Source organism: Canis aureus, unplaced genomic scaffold (assembly GCF_053574225.1).
Source record: "Canis aureus isolate CA01 unplaced genomic scaffold, VMU_Caureus_v.1.0 ptg000087l_RagTag, whole genome shotgun sequence".
In the NCBI taxonomy this organism is placed as follows: domain Eukaryota; kingdom Metazoa; phylum Chordata; class Mammalia; order Carnivora; family Canidae; genus Canis; species Canis aureus.
In genome coordinates, this window is record NW_027554428.1 from 321551 (window position 1) to 337267 (window position 15717).

The 15717-nt window shown below is 42.8% G+C and overlaps 1 long non-coding RNA gene across 1 annotated transcript; it reads left to right on the plus strand.

Annotated features, from left to right (window-relative positions):
* The first annotated feature begins 298 nt into the window (after nucleotides 1-298).
* Nucleotides 299-14086, plus strand: LOC144309576 (uncharacterized). Its single transcript, XR_013375536.1, has 3 exons — nucleotides 299-544; nucleotides 3139-3259; nucleotides 12930-14086. It is a non-coding gene; the product is annotated as an uncharacterized LOC144309576 (long non-coding RNA).
* Nucleotides 14087-15717: the final 1631 nt, after the last annotated feature.

Sequence of the window (15717 nt, forward strand, 5' to 3'; positions counted from 1 at the left end):
ATCTTTAAGACCAAACCTGAAATGGGTAAGAATTTTCCAGAACTAATTAATAAGCTGCATTCAAACTGAACAAGAATTAGTAATATGGGACTAAATGAACTAGGAAGAAGATTACAGTTTTGTAGCTCTTGCTTGAAACATTGCTGGCTGTCTGTTTACACTTCCAGATTAAGGAAAACTTCTCTTAAGCTATCTGTGATGTACAGAAACCTGATAATTCATTTGTGAACAAATGGAAGCATTTAACTTTTCTCTCTACCTGAACCCCCTGAGATCCGAAAGGTCTCAATAATTTTTCTTTCTTCCATGGCAATCATAGTCATTTGCATAAGCTCTCCAGGAATCTGTTCTCTTTGTAACAGGACACCACTGGAAACATTGGTTATTCTACAAGACTTTGCCTGGAATGTCATATTTCAGAGAGACAGACATAAACTCATATATGACTACACAGTTTATGACTTTATGAAACCTGGAGCCATAAAGCCCCCTTGGAACTGTTGGCCTGATACCTTGTGTGCAGAGTTCCCAGCAGCCTCACCAGGTGAGTAAAGAATGTCACTTTCTGGCAGGTGCAGCAGGAACCTCAGGATACTTTGGGAGCCTTGTGAACACAAAGCCGCCCAAGTCTACAGGTATTGCAGGCATGTCTGACAGCAAGCACTTATCTTGGCTTCTGGCCTACAGGGGCTACTAAAAGTTCAATCTAGATTCCTTGTAAAAGTTCCAGCAAAACAGACTCTAAAAGATCGATATGGGCAGTTGTTGAACTTATGTAAATGATTAGGTCAGCTTTGTTAAAATTCTATTTGTTTTGCAAACAAATTAGTCTCGAGTTGGCTATCTCTGAAAATAAGGATGATTTTAGACAGAAAAATTAAGTTTCAATAACACATCTTTGCAGATGTTAAATCCTAGTTAAGATTGTCTTTAAAAGTTTGTTGTTTGCCTACACTAGACAACTTGAGGCAAACTTCAGAGAAATTGCCACGATAGCTCACGTATACACAGTCCTCTTGTTTGTTACTCTGTGGGGATAATAACACCGCCCCATGGGCATATGATTATTTGAAGAGCTGAAAATGTGATTGACTCCCCAACAATCGTATGATTCAACTAGCACCTTGACTAAATCTGTGTGGCTACGATGACAAAAATCACTCCTCAAAAGCCACTGCATACCCCACTCCCTAGGGTTAACTATGGACTTCTGGAGATAATGGATGACCTCTCCTTCTTTATGATTGGATTGGATGATGCACTTGGGGATGCCCTTATTTCTTGAGACAAGTTTTCTCCCACTTGCCAGTGATTCCTTGTAACTAAGATATTGTTAAGGATAGACCTCAAACAAAGAAGATTCCATGATGGTTTTATCCCTCAGCCACTTCTGTTGATACAAAAGTGCTGAGTGGAGGCTTTAGCCAAGCATACAACATCCCTCCTGGTGGAAGGATCCTCAAAGCTCACTATGAGACAGTCCATGACTCTAATGACTTCACCTCAGGTCCAGAATGTCTTAGATACCAGAGGCCACCAATGGATGATGAGAGGCCGACTTATGAAATACTAGGCTGTGCTCATAGATATGCCTGAGATACTGTCAAACTTTAAACCCAGCTACCTTTATGTCTGGACCTGACCTTTGTACTTCTATAGAGCATAACTGTTCACAGGTTATTGATCTTGTTTATTCTAGTCGACCAGATTTAAAAGATTCCCCTATCGAAAATGCAGATGACAACCAGTTTACCAATGGCAGCAGTTTCATGGAAAAGGGAATAAGAAAAGATGGGTAAGCTATAGTTGGTCTAACTCAGACTATTGAGGCCAGAGCAAATAGGAGCCAGGAAAGCAGAGTTAGTTAGTAGTGCTCACTTGTGCTTTGCAATTTTTAAGACAAAGCCTTAAAAAATATTTGTACTGACTCCAAATATGCCTTCCTCATCCATGGAGCAATTTAGAAGAAAGGGGATCATTATCAAGCCAGAATTCCCTAATCAAATATTAAGCCTGAAAATACAACTGTTCTCGACCCTGTACACTTACCTGAGGAGGTAGCTGTAAACCACCTCAAAGGACAGCAGAAAGGATATGACCCTAGAATGTAAAAAAAACAATTCAGTAGACCACATGGCCCAAGCAGGCAGCACAAATAGGCAAATATTCTGTCTTTTACCAATCTTACCTCCAATAAGGTCCATGAGGGCAGTCTATTCAGACCAAAAAATTCACATAGCCCAGGAACAAGCATATTCAGAAATGCTTTATAATGAGGGGAAATTTTTTATACCCAAATAATAACCAGGGAAAGATAATACAGGGAGTACTCCATTCATTTGGATAAAAAGGCCACTGGAGTGACAAAAACTTTGCTAAGAGAAATTGCCCCTGGATTTGGACTCCTTTGATCCCTATACAAATTCAAAAGATGGCCCTACAAGACTGACTAGCCCTTGATATCTTAAGGGCAATTCAAGGAGGCCTAGAATTAGATGACTGACTCCTAATGGGACGCAGTGGTTCTGTGACTCTAACTTGAGTCACAAGTTCCTTCCCCCGTTGGTGGATAGGCCACTGAAACCTGGATTTTGCCTGGATGCATGGATGCACTGTTAAAACCACTGCCAACTGAGCCAACCTTCCAAATTTAAAATGATGGTAGACACGGCTGTGTCTCATTTGTATGACCACCTAACATCCATTTTTCATCCTTCTTTTGGACTAGAGTGATGTAGGAGAGACGTTAGGGTTGAAATCCAGTGGCCAAGAAGGAATTCTTGAGATGTCTTTGGTGCAAAAAGGTGGTTTTATTGAAGCTGTCCCACAGGACAGGCCCTGTGGGAGAGCTACAATAGGATATTAAGGGGTGGTTATTATATAGTTGGGAGTTGGGAGAAGTTAGGAATACCATAAATCTCTGAGGAATTTTGGAAACAGGTTTCCAGGACCTTGAGGGGGCTAGCTATCGTTGGGGAAAGGTCACTTATTACTGTCTAATAAGCCCGTAGTTTTGAGACCCTTCAGATGTATATCGGTGGGTCCTATGCTTAGGGGAATGATTGCCAATATGTGTCTTGGGGAGAGGAGATACCGGAAATTTCTAAAGGAATTTATAATGTTAAAATACACCTACAGGATCCTGAGCGTTGGGCTAAGATTGCCTTTTGTCCTTCACAAAGTATTAACATTCAGGCAGCTGGTTCCTACAAGAGTGTCACTCTGCTTGTTTCAAAGACTTGTCAATGGACTGTGAATGGTAAGGCCATTTAATTTTTCTTTTGCCTCTGTCCCCCACATCATTTCCCCTCTGAATTATTTTGACCGTTAAATCTTCAAGTTGGCTGGGAGTGGAATATCATCTTCTATAACTTCTTCCTGCTGAATAGGGGTCTAGAGATGTCACCACCTATGGTCTGTTTAGAGATGATAGGTAGATGATAGATGATAGATAGATATAGATAGATAGACAGACAGACAGATAGATAGATAGATAGATAGGTAGATAGCTGTGTGTGTGTGTGTCTGTGTGTGTGTAAACCTCAGTGTGCACATAGCAGCTGCTTTTCTGTGGTAGAAACTAGCTGAAAGCAGAGAATGGAGCAGATTGCAGAAAACCTGGCTGTTGCTTTTCGCTGTCTGCCACAATAGGTTCAAGCCTCTGCGATGGCTTTTCTGGGACATAAGGGAGTAAGAGACTGAGTCAAGTACAGACACCCGATAACCAGGCTGCAGTTTTTTGCTGAGTGCTACAATAAACTCTAGCCTGCACCCCCACTGTGCACCCCCACTGTGCTACTGCTTTTCAGGGATGGGATGGTGCTGGCCATGCCCCAAGCCTCTTATCTGGGATAGAGGAATGGGTCTGCACCTTACCAGGCCCTATAAAACTTGGAGTTTGGAATCCCAGCCACTGGCCAGAGATAAAATACAGATCTGTGGCTCTGGATGTGCTGACAGGCTAGGCACAGGCAGGTTAAAGGTAGTGAACTGACAAAAGCTAGGGACACAGGAGATTGTTTGCTTTCCCAAGAGGGCTTCCTGAACAGCAGTGGCTGGAAATTCCATCCCCAGGGACAAGAGGGCAGGGTGATGCCATCGACTACGTACTTCACCACCACTCCCTCGTCCTGCCCACCAGCGCAGTTTGGCTTCGGAGGCAAACACAGCACCTCCAAGGAAGGCTGGAAACCACTATGCTAAACCCCACACCTTGACCTGGCATCTTTAGAAGGACAAGTCACCTCCTGAACAAGTCCAGCAGACCTCTCTCACAGAAAACCAACGTAGGCTTGCATCTAGCAAATCTATGGAGCAAAGAAAGGTCCAAAACATCAGACGAGGGGCAGGGCAAGATGGCGGAGGAGTAGGGTCCCCAAGTCACCTGTCCCCACCAACTTACCTAGATAACTTTCAAATCATCCTGAAAACCTAGGAATTCTCTCTGAGATTTACTTATTTATTTTAATTATTTTTATTTATTTTTCATTGGAGTTCAATTTGCCAACATATACCATAACACCCAGTGCCCATCCCATCAGGTGCCCCTTCAGTGCCCGTCACCCAGTCACCCCAACCCCCCACCCACTACCCTTCCACTATACCTTGTTCATTTCCCAGAGTTAGGTGTCGCTCATGTTTTGTCACCATCACTGATATTTTCACTCATTTTCTCTCCTTTCCCCTTTCAGTATTTTTTATATTCCCCAAATGAATGAGACCATATAATGTTTCTCCTTTCCAGATTGACTTATTTCACTCAGCACAATACGCTCCAAGTCCCTCCACGTCGAAGCAAATAGTGGGAATTTCTCGTTTCTAATGGCTGAGTAATATTCCAGTGTATACACAGATCACATCTTCTTTATCCATTCATCTTTCAGTGGACACCGAGGCTCCTTCCACAGTTTGGCTATTGTGGGTATTGCTGCTATAAACATCGGGGTGCAGGTTTTTCACTTCATCTGTATCTTTGGGGTAAATCTCCAGCAGTGCAATTGCTGGGTCATAGGATAGTTCTATTTTTAACTCTTTGAGGAACCTCCACAGTTTCCAGAGTGGCTACACCAGGTCACACTGCCACCAACAGTGCAAGAGGGTTCCCCCTTGCCGACATCGTCGGCAACATTTGTTGTTTCCTGCCTTGTTAATTTTCCCCATTCTCACTGGTGTGAGGTGGTATCTTATTGTGGGTTGGATTGGTATTTCACTGAAGCCCAGTGGTGTGGAGCATTTTCTCATGTGCTTGCTGGCCATGTCTATGTCTTCCTCTGTGAGATTTCCGTTCATGTCTTTTGCCCATTTCAAGACTGGATCGTTTGTTTCTTTGATATTGAGTTTAATAAGTTCTTTACAGATCTTGGATACTAGCCCTTTATCTCATATGTCATCTGCAAATATCTTCTCCATTCTGTAGGTTGTCTTTTAATTTTGTGGACTGTTTCTTTGCCTGTGTAAAACCTTCTTATCTTGAAGAAGTCCCAATAGTTCATTTTTGCATTTGTTTCTCTTGCCTTCATGGATGTATCTTGCAAGAAGTTACTGTGGCCGAGTTCAAAAAGGGTGTTGCCTGTGTTCTCCTCTACGATTTTGATGGACTCTTGTCTCACATTTGGATCTTTCATCCATTTTGAGTTTGTCTTTGTGTATGGTGTAAGAGAAGGGTCCAGTTTCTATCTTCCGTGTGTGGCTGTCCAGTTTTCCTAGCACCATTTATTGAAGGGACTGTCTTTTTTCCAGTAGATAGTCTTTCCTCCTTTGTTGAATATTAGTTGATCATAAAGTTGAGGGTCCACTTCTGGATTCTCTGTTCTGTTCCATTGATCTATGTGTCTGTTTTTGTGCCAGTACCACACTGTCCTGATGACCACAGCTTTGTAGTACGACCTGAAATCTGGCATTGTGATGACCCCAGCTATCGATATCTTTTTTAATATCCCCCTGGCTATTCGGAGTCTTTTCAGATTCCACACAAATCTGAAGATGGTTTCTTCCAACTCTCTGAAGAAAGTCCATGGTATTTTGATAGGGATTGCATTGAACACGTAAATTGCCCTGCGTAGCATTGACATTTTCACAATATTAATTCTTCCACTCCATGTGCATGGAATATTTTTCTATCTTCTTTGTGTCTTCCTCAATTTATTTCAGAAGCGTTCTGTAGTTATTAGGGTATATATAGATCCTTTCCCTCTTTGGTTCGGTTTCTTCCTAGGTATCTTATGCTTTTGGGTGCAGTTTTCAATGGGATTGACTCCTTAATTTCTCTTTCTTCAGTCTCATTGTTAGTGTATAGAAAGGTCACTGACTTCTGGGCATTGATTTTGTATCCTGCCACACTGCTGAATTGCTGTATGAGTTCTAGCAATCTTGGGGTGGAGGCTTTCGGGTTTTCTAGGTAGAGTATCATGTCATCTGCAAAGAGGGAGAGTTTGACTTCTTCTTTGCCAGTTATTTCTTTTTGTTGTCTGATTGCTCAGGCTAGGACTTCTAGGACTATGCTGAATAGCAGTGGTGAGAGTGGACATCCCTGTCTTCTTCCTGATCTTAGGGAAAAGGCTCTCAGTGTTTCCCCATTGAGAATGATATTTGCTGTGGGCTTTTCATAGATGGCTTTTAAGATGCTGCGGAATGTTTCCTCTATCCCTACACTCTGAAGAGTTTTGATCAGGAATGGATGCTGTATTTTGTCAAATGCTTTCTCTGCATCTATTGAGAGGATTACATGGTTTTGTTTTTACTCTTGTTGATACGATTTATCGCATTGATTGCTTTACGAGTGTTGAACCAACCTTGCATCCCAGGGATAAATCCCCTGTGGTCATGGTGAGTCATCTTCTTAATGTAATGTTGGATCCTATTAGCTAGTGTCTTGTTGACAATTTTTGCATCCATGTTCATCTGGGATATTCATCTATAATTCTCCTTTTTGGTGGGGTCTTTGTCTGGTTTTGGAATGAAGGTGATGCTGGCCTCATAGAATGAGTTGGAAGTATTCCATCTCTTTCTATCTTTCCGAACAGCTTTAGTAGAATACTTATGGTTTCTTCTTTACACGTTTGATAGAATTCCCCTGGGAGGCCATCTGGCCCTGGACTTTTGTGTCTTGGGAGGTTTTTGATGACTGCCTCAATTTCCTCCCTGGTTATTGGCCTGTTCAGGTTTTCTATTTCTTCCTGTTTCAGTTTTGGTAGTTTGTGGCTTTCCAGAAATGTGTCCATTTCTTCCAGGTTTCCTCATTTATTGGCATATAGCTGTTCATAATATGGTTTAAAAACCGTTTGTATTTCCTTGGTGTTGGTAGTGATCTCTCCTTTCTCATTCATAATTTTATTAATTTGAGTCTTCTCTCTCTTGTTTAATAAGGCTAGCTAATGGTTTATCTATCTTATTCTTTATTTCAAAGAACCGAATCCTGGCTTTGTTGATCTGTCCCACAGTTCTTCTGGTCTCTATTTCATGGAGTTCTGCTTGAATCTTTATTAAGTCTCTTCTTCTGCTGGGTGTAGAATCTATTTGCTGTTTTTTTTCCTCCATCTCCTTTAGGTGCAAGGTTAGCTTTTGTATTTGAGTTCTTTCCAGTTTTTGAATGGATGCTTGTATTGCGATGTATTACCCCTCAGGACTGCGTTTGCTGTATCTCAAAGAATTTGAACGGTTGTATCTTCATTCTCATTAGGTTCCATGAATCTTTTTAATTCTCAGGACTGCGTTTGCTGTATCCCAAAGAATTTGAACGGTTGTATCTTCATTCTCATTAGGTTCCATGAATCTTTTTAATTCTTCTTTAATTTCCTGGTTGACCCTTTCATCTTTTAGCAGGAGGGTCCTTCACCTCCACATCCTTGGAATCCTTCCAAAATTCTTCTTGTGATTTATTTCTAATTTCAAAGCATTATGGTCTGAAAATATGCAGGGGACGATCCCAATCTTTTGGTATCGGTTCAGACCTGATTTGTGACCCAGTATGTGGTCTATTCTGGAGAAAGTTCCATGTGCACTTGAGAAGAATGAGTATTCAGCTGCGTTTGGATATAAAGTTCTGTAAATATCTCTGAAATCCATCTGGTCCAGTGTATCATTTAAGGCTCTTGTCTCGGGCAGCCCTGGTGGCGCAGCGGTTTAGCGTCGCCTGCAGCCCAGGGCGTGATCCTGGAGGGCCGGAATCGAGTCCCACATCGGGCTCCCTGCATGGAGCCTGCTTCTCCCTCTGCCTGTCTCTCTCTCTCTGAATGAATGAATGAATGAAAGAATAAATAAATAAATAAATAAATAAATAAATAAATAAATAAATAAGGAAAGAAAACTTTAAAGTTCTTGTCTCTGTATATTGTTGTGCTTCGGAAATCTGTCGATTGTAGAATGCGCTAGATTGAAGTCACCAAGTGTAAGTGTATTATTATCTAAGTATGTCTTAACTTTGCTTATTAATTGATTGTTATACTTGGCAGCTCCCACATTCGGGGCATAAATATTGATGATGTTACATCCTCTTGTTGGATAGATCCTTTAAGTATGATATAGTGCCCCTCTTCATCTCTCACTACAGACTTCGGGATAAACTTTAGTTTATCTGGTATAAGGATGGCTACCACTGCTTTCTTTTGAGGACCATTTGAATGGTACATTGTTCCCCAACCTTTTATTTTCAGGCTGTAGGTGTCCTTCTGCCTAAAATGAGTCCCTTGTAGACAGCAAATAGATGGGTCTTGCTTTTTTATCCAGTCTGAAACCCTGCCCCTTTTGGTGGGGTCATTAAGCTCATTCACGTTCAGCGTTACTATTGAAAGATATGGATTTAGTGTCATCATGATACCTATTCAGTCCCTGGTTTTGTGGGTTGTTCCCTTGGACTTCTTCTTTCTATTACAGAATCCCCCTTAGGATTTCTTGCGGAGCTGGCTTGGTGGTCACATACTCTTTCAGTTTCTGCCTATCTTGGAAGCTCGTTATCTCTCCTTCTATTCTGAATGAGAGCCTTGCTGGATAAAGTATTCTTGGCTGCATGGTCTTCTCATTTAGGACCCTGAATATATCCTGCCAGCACTTTCTGGCCTGCCAGGTCTCTGTGGAGAGGTCTGCTGTTAATCTAATATTTCTCCCCATAAAATTTAGAGATTTTTTTGTCTCTTGCTGCTTTAAGTGTCTTCTCTTTGTCTTTGGAATTTGCAAGTTTCACTATTAAATGTCAAGGTGTTGAGCAGTTTTTATTGATTTTAGGGGGGTATCTCTCTATTTCCTGGATCTGAATGCTTGTGTCCCTTCCCAGGTAGGAAAGTTCTCAGCTATGATTTGTTCAAATACGTATTCTGGACCTCTGTCCCTTTCGGCACCCTCGGGAGCCCCAATTACATGTAGATTTTCCCTTCTGAGGCTGTCATTTATTTCCCTTAACCCATCCTCATGATCTTTTAATTGTCTCTTTTTCCCTCAGTTTCTCGCCTTGCCATCAACTTGTCTTCTATGTCACTCACTCATTCTTCTACCTCGTTAACCCTCATGGTTAGGACCTCCAGTTTGGATTGCATCTCACTTAATTGATTTTTAACTTCTGACTGATGAGATCTAAATTCTGCAGTCATGAAGTCTCTTGACTCCTTTATGCTTTTTTCTCGAGCCAACAGTATCTTTATAATTGTGCTTCTGAATTGGTTTTCTGACATTGAATTGTAATCCAGATTTTGTAACTCTGTGGGAGAGGACTGTTTCTGGTTCTTTCTTCTGAGGGGAGTTTTTCCTTCTAGTCATTTTGCTCAGTCCAGAGTGACCAAAAGCAAGTTGTACTGGAAAAAGGAGAAAAAGAGAGAACAGAAAAAAGAAAAATAAAAACGGAAGAAGAAGAAGAAGAAAAAATAAAAAAAATGGGGTGGGGGGAACAGAAGACAAAGAACAAGGGGGAGTATCCTCTGATTCTATATACTGTAAATACCTCGACTTCCCCGGGACTTTCCGGTGCTGCTTGGTCAATAACTTGCTTTTCCCTCTTCCCTCTAGCTGGTCTTCTGGGGGAGGGGCCTGCTGTGCTGATTCTCAGGTGTGAGTACCTGGGGGAGCTTCTCAGCCCCCTGCCTGGTACACGGCTCATTGGGAGTTGTTTAACCTGTTCATCCTGTGAGGCCACCGTGAGGCTCAGTGGAGGTTGTTTATCCTGTGAGGCCCCAGGAGGAACAGTGGCAGCGGCCAGCTCTCCAGCCCTGGAGTCCAGCCCGGTAGTTACTGCTACCGCAGCTCCCAGTCCGCAGGGTTCTGGATTCTCCGGGGGCGGGGCCGCTGATCTGCACTGCTCAGGGTAGTGGCGGCAGGAGTGTCCTTGCTGTCCTGTGCCCTCCCGGCCTCTGCCTGTCCCGCGGGGAGCGCCGGATCCTGGGCTGTGTCCTCCGGCAGCCTGGGCTCTGGGGCCTACACTGTTGGAATCCCCCTCCCTGGCGATACAGCCCTCTCCACGCGGAGCCTCCGAATTCCTCTCAGGTGGAATTTATAGGTTTTCAGGATGATTTGAAGGTTATCTAGGTCTCACTCTGAGATTTAAAGAGAAAACAGCTGGAACGCTCCAGAGAGAAGAGTTTTTGCTTCTAACGAGGTAGGAAGGCGGAAAAAAATTAAAAAAAAGAATCAACCGGGGGGGGGGGGAGCCCCCCACGTGGAGCCTGGCTAAGTCCGGGTAGCAAAAGCCTCCCGGGACAGGGAAGCCCAGTCCCTGAGAAGCAGGAACTTTAAAAATCCGCACCAGGTTTGTCCCAGATGGAAAGGCGATTAGTAGGGAACTTGGGCAGAATTGCAGGAGGGGCAGTGGAGCCTCCAGTCTCCCAGAGTCCCTAACAGAGGAAGTGCACCCTGCGGGAGAGCGTTCTATAGACTGTGGGCTGAGCTCGGTAAAGGGTTGGATGGAGTACGGGCCGGCGGGCCTCGGGAGAAGCTCAGGCAGAGGCTCCCGACGGAGGGGACTGTGCCCTGCTGCTTTCGGGAGCCGCGCCCTGAGAATATGATTCCAGCAGCACAGGCCCCAGACAGCAGGGCACCGGGGAACTCAACCTAGGATCCGGTGTTCGCCCCTCCCTGGGACAGGTGGAGGCAACGAGGGCACAGGTCAGTGAGGATTCTCCTGCCCCCCGCCCCCGGGCGCCCCTAGCTGTGCAGATCAGCACCACCCGCCCCCGGAAAATGAGGCCAGTGTGGACTGGGAAATTGTAGTAGTTACTGTGGGAGCTGACTCCAGAGCTGGAGAACTGGCTGCCGCCAGTATTGTTGTTCCTCCTTGTGTCACCCTGTGCCTGGGGCGGAGTGGGGTCGCCAGGGAACAGCGGCCTCAGAGAATAAACAGCTCCCACTGAGCCCTGCACCTGGCATGGGGCGGGGTAGCTACCTGGGTGCACACATCTGAGAATCAGCACAACAGGCCCCTCTCCCAAAAGACCAGCTGGAAGGACAGGGGAAGAGCAAGTTCTTGGCGGACCAACACTGGAAAGCTCCAGGGGAAGTTGAGGGATTTACAGTTTATAGAACCAGAGTATACCCCTCCTTTTTAATTTTTTTCCTCCCTTTTCCAGGAAAGCATTAGATCAGACCGTAAGTTTCCAATTTTTTCTCTTTTCCCACCTTAACTACAATATTTTACCACCTCTTCATTTTTAAGATTCTTCCTTTCTGACTTTCATATTTCTACAGTTACAGACCTTGATGTATTTTCCACTTCTAGATTACCTTCAACATAGTTTAATTTTGGGAGATATGCAAGATATGTTTTCTTTGTTTTGTGTTTTTGTTTTCGCTGCCTCATTTTGCTCTACAATGGCAGAAGTTAATACCTTCTAAAACATGACCCAGTATGCACCCAGAACCAAGTATTATACCATGCTGTTTCATTCTGTGAGATTCCTCATTCCCATTCTGCCCCCCCCCCCCTTTATCTCATCTATGCTTTGGTGGTCAATGTTGGGGCCCTCTACAAGTATTTCTGGTTTATATAAATTTGGGACTGAGCATCTTCTAATAATACAGAACTTAATATATCAGAAACAAGAGAATCACCCTCCGGACCCCTACATTCTCCCTCCACTACAACTTCTTCACCACCACCATCTCCCAGTCCCGCCCTCCCCACCTTTTTTTCTTATTCTCTTTTTCTTTTTCTATTCTTCTTTTTCCCTCCTTTTTTCCCTTCTTTTTTAGGTTCATGGCCTTTTATTTTTTACTACTTTTTTTTTAAACTTGTTTTTCACTTTAGTTGTCCTTTCATTTTATTTTGTCTGATCTGTTTTCAATTTCTGGTCTCTGACCCTCGGCAGAATCATCTGGGTGAAATTTAGTCAGGTCATGGTTGATAGTCTTGACACCGCCCGCTCATACAGCCACTCTGCACTGAGAAAAATAACTAGAAAGAAGAACTCCCCCTGATGAACATAGATGCAAAAATTCTTATCAAGATACTAGCCAATAGGATCCAACAGCCCATTTACCTGGATTATTCACCACGAACAGGTGGGCATTATTCCTGGGATGCAAGGTGGCTCAACATACACAAATCAACCAGTGTGATATGCCACATGCGTAAAAGAAAGGACAAGTGCCATATGATCCTCTCAATAGATGCAGAAAAAGTGCTTTACAAAATAGAGCATCCTTTCTTGATAAAAACTGTCCACTGTGTAAGGCTAGAGGGAACATATCTCATTTGCATAAAAGCCATATTAAAAAAAACTCACAGCAAATATCATCCAAAACAGGGAAAAACTGAGATCTTTTACCCTAAGTTCAAGAACACGACAGGGATGTCCACTCTCACCACTGTTGTGCAACATAATGCTAGAAGTCTTAGCCTTGGCAATAAAAATTTTAAAAAATAAAGAAATAAATAAAAACTTAAAAAACCCACAAAGAAATAAAAGGCATCCAAATCAACAGAGAAGAAATCAAACTCTCCCTTTTTGCAGATCACATGATTCTCCATGGAAAAATCCTAAAGGACTCCAGCAAAATATTGCTAGAATTCATACAGCAATTCGGCAAACTGGCAGGATACAGAATCAATGCACAGGAATCAGTGCATTTCTGTGCACTAACAATGAGACAGAAGAAAGAGAAATGAAGGAATTGATCCCATTTACAATTCTACCAAAAACCATAAGATACCTAGGAAGAAACCTAACCACTTTGGTAAAGGATCTGTACTCTGAAAACTGTAGAACACTTAAGAAAGGAATTGAGGAGGACACAAAGAAATGGAAATTCCCATGCTCATGGGTTGGAAGAACAAATATTGCTATAATATCTATACTACACAGAGCAATCTACACATTCAATGCAATCCGTATCAAAATACCATCAGCATTTTTTCATAGAGTTGGAATAAACCATCCCCAAATTTGCGTGGAAACAGAAAAGACCCAGAATAGCTGAAGGAATGTTGAAAAAGAATCCCAAAACTGGAGGCATCACAATTCCTGACTTCAAGCTGTATGACAAAGATATCATCATCAAGACAGTGTCCTACTAGCACAAAGACACACAGATCCTTGGAACAGAATATAGAAGTCAGAAATGGACCCTCAACTCTGTGGTCAACTAAACTTTCACAAGGCAGGAAAGAATATACAATGGAAAAAAAGCCAGTCTCTTCAACCAGTGGTGTTGGGAAAGTTGGACAGACACATGCAAGAGAATAAAACTGTACCACTTTCTTACACCAAACACAAAAATAAGTTCAAAGTGGATGAAAGACCTAAATGTGAGACAGGAATCCATCAAAAATTGCAGAGAATGCAGGCAGCAGCCTCTGTGACCTCAGCCATAGCAAAGAAATGGATGCAATTGATTGCCTCTCCAGAGGCAAGAAGAACAAAGGCAAAAGTGAACAATTGGGACTTGATAAAGATTTAAAAAAGAACAAAAACCCAACAAACTTTGTACAGAAAAGGAAACAGTCAACAAAACTAAAACTTTTTTTAGTTTTAGATATTCGTAAATGTCGTATCAGATAAAGGGCTAGCATCCAAGATCTATAAAGAACTTATCAAAATCAACACCCAAAAAACCCAAATAATCCAGTCAAGAAATGAGCAGAAGACACGAACAGACATTTCCCCCAAGAAAACACCACAAATGGCCAACAGGCGCATAAAAAAGAACATTCCGCATCACTGGGCACCAGGGAAATCCAAACCAAAACCACAATGTGATCCCACCTCACACCACTCACAAGGGCTCAAATTAAACTCAAAATTAAACTAAGGGGCACATGTATGTTTATAGCAGCAATCTCCACAATAGCCAAAATATGGGAAGAGCTAAGATGTCCTAATCAACAATCCAATGAATGGATAAAGGAGCTGTGGTATATATCCATTGTGTGTGTATACTCAGCCATCAAAAAGAAAGAAATTTTGCCACTTGCAATGGAATGGGTGGAACTAGAAGACATTCTGCTAAGCAGAATAAGTCAGTCAGAGAAGGGCAAATACCATACGATTTCACTCATATGTGGAATTTAAGAAACAAAACAGATGAACATGGGGGAGGGGAAAGAAAAATAAAACAAGATGAAAATTGAGAACCAGGCAAACCATAAGAGATGCTGAGCTTTAGGGAACAAACTGAGGGTAGCTGAGGGATTTGGGTGAGAGGATGGGCTAACTAGGTGATGGGCATTAAGGAGTGAAGTAGTGGCACTGGGTGTGGTGTGCAACTGATGAATCACTTAATGCTACTTCTGAAACTAATAACACGGTATGGGGGCGGGGCAAGATGGCAGAAGAGGAGGGGTCCTCAACTCACCTGGTCCCACCAACTTACTGAGATAACTCTGAAATCATCCCGAACACTGACAACTCCGACCTGAGATTTAAAAAGAGAACAATCAGAATGCTCCCGAGAGAAGGGAGCATTTGCTTCTAGCAAGGTAGGAAGGTGGAAAAAAATAAAAGAAAAATAAAAGAAATAAATAAAAATAAATAAATAAATAAATAAATAAATAAATAAATAAAATAAAAATAATAAATAAATAAAAGAAATAAATAAAAAATAAAAAAATAAATATAAAAAATATAAAAAATATAAAATAAAATGAAATAAAAATATAATAAAAAATATAAAAGAATATAAAATATAAAAAAATAAAAATAAATAAAAAAAAATAAAGGTAGGAAGGTGGAAAAAAATAAAAGAAAAAAGATCAAGTTGGGGAGGGGCACCACGAGGAGCCCAGATAAAGCTTCCTGGAGGGACAGGAAAGCCCAGCCCTGGAGAAGCAGGAACTCTGAAACTCCACCGTGGACTTTTCCCCCGAGGGAAAAGTGCTTAGCAGGGGAATCAGGTAGAGATAAGTGCTTAGCTTCCTTTCCTTAGCAGGAAGGGCAGTGAAGCCTCCAGTTTCCCAGAGACACGAATACAGGAGGGGCCCCTGGAGGGAAAACACACCACAGACTGGGCAGATCTGTACAGGGCTGGCGGCACGTGGCAGGGCATCTGGGAGAAGCCAGTGGGTTAGGCGGGCGGCTCCAGACGGAGGTGTCTGTGCCCTGCTGCCTTGGGGAGCCACGTGCCCCAGAGGCGCCATCCCAGCAGCACAGGGCCCTGGATCCCAGGGCACCGAGCAGACAAAGCCCACGATCCTGCTCTACCCCTGAGACAGGCGGAAGCAGGGAGGGCACAGGACAGTGGGGACTCTCCTGCCGCTCGCTGGGTGCCCTGCAAGCTGTTCGGATCAGTGCCCCCCACACCGCC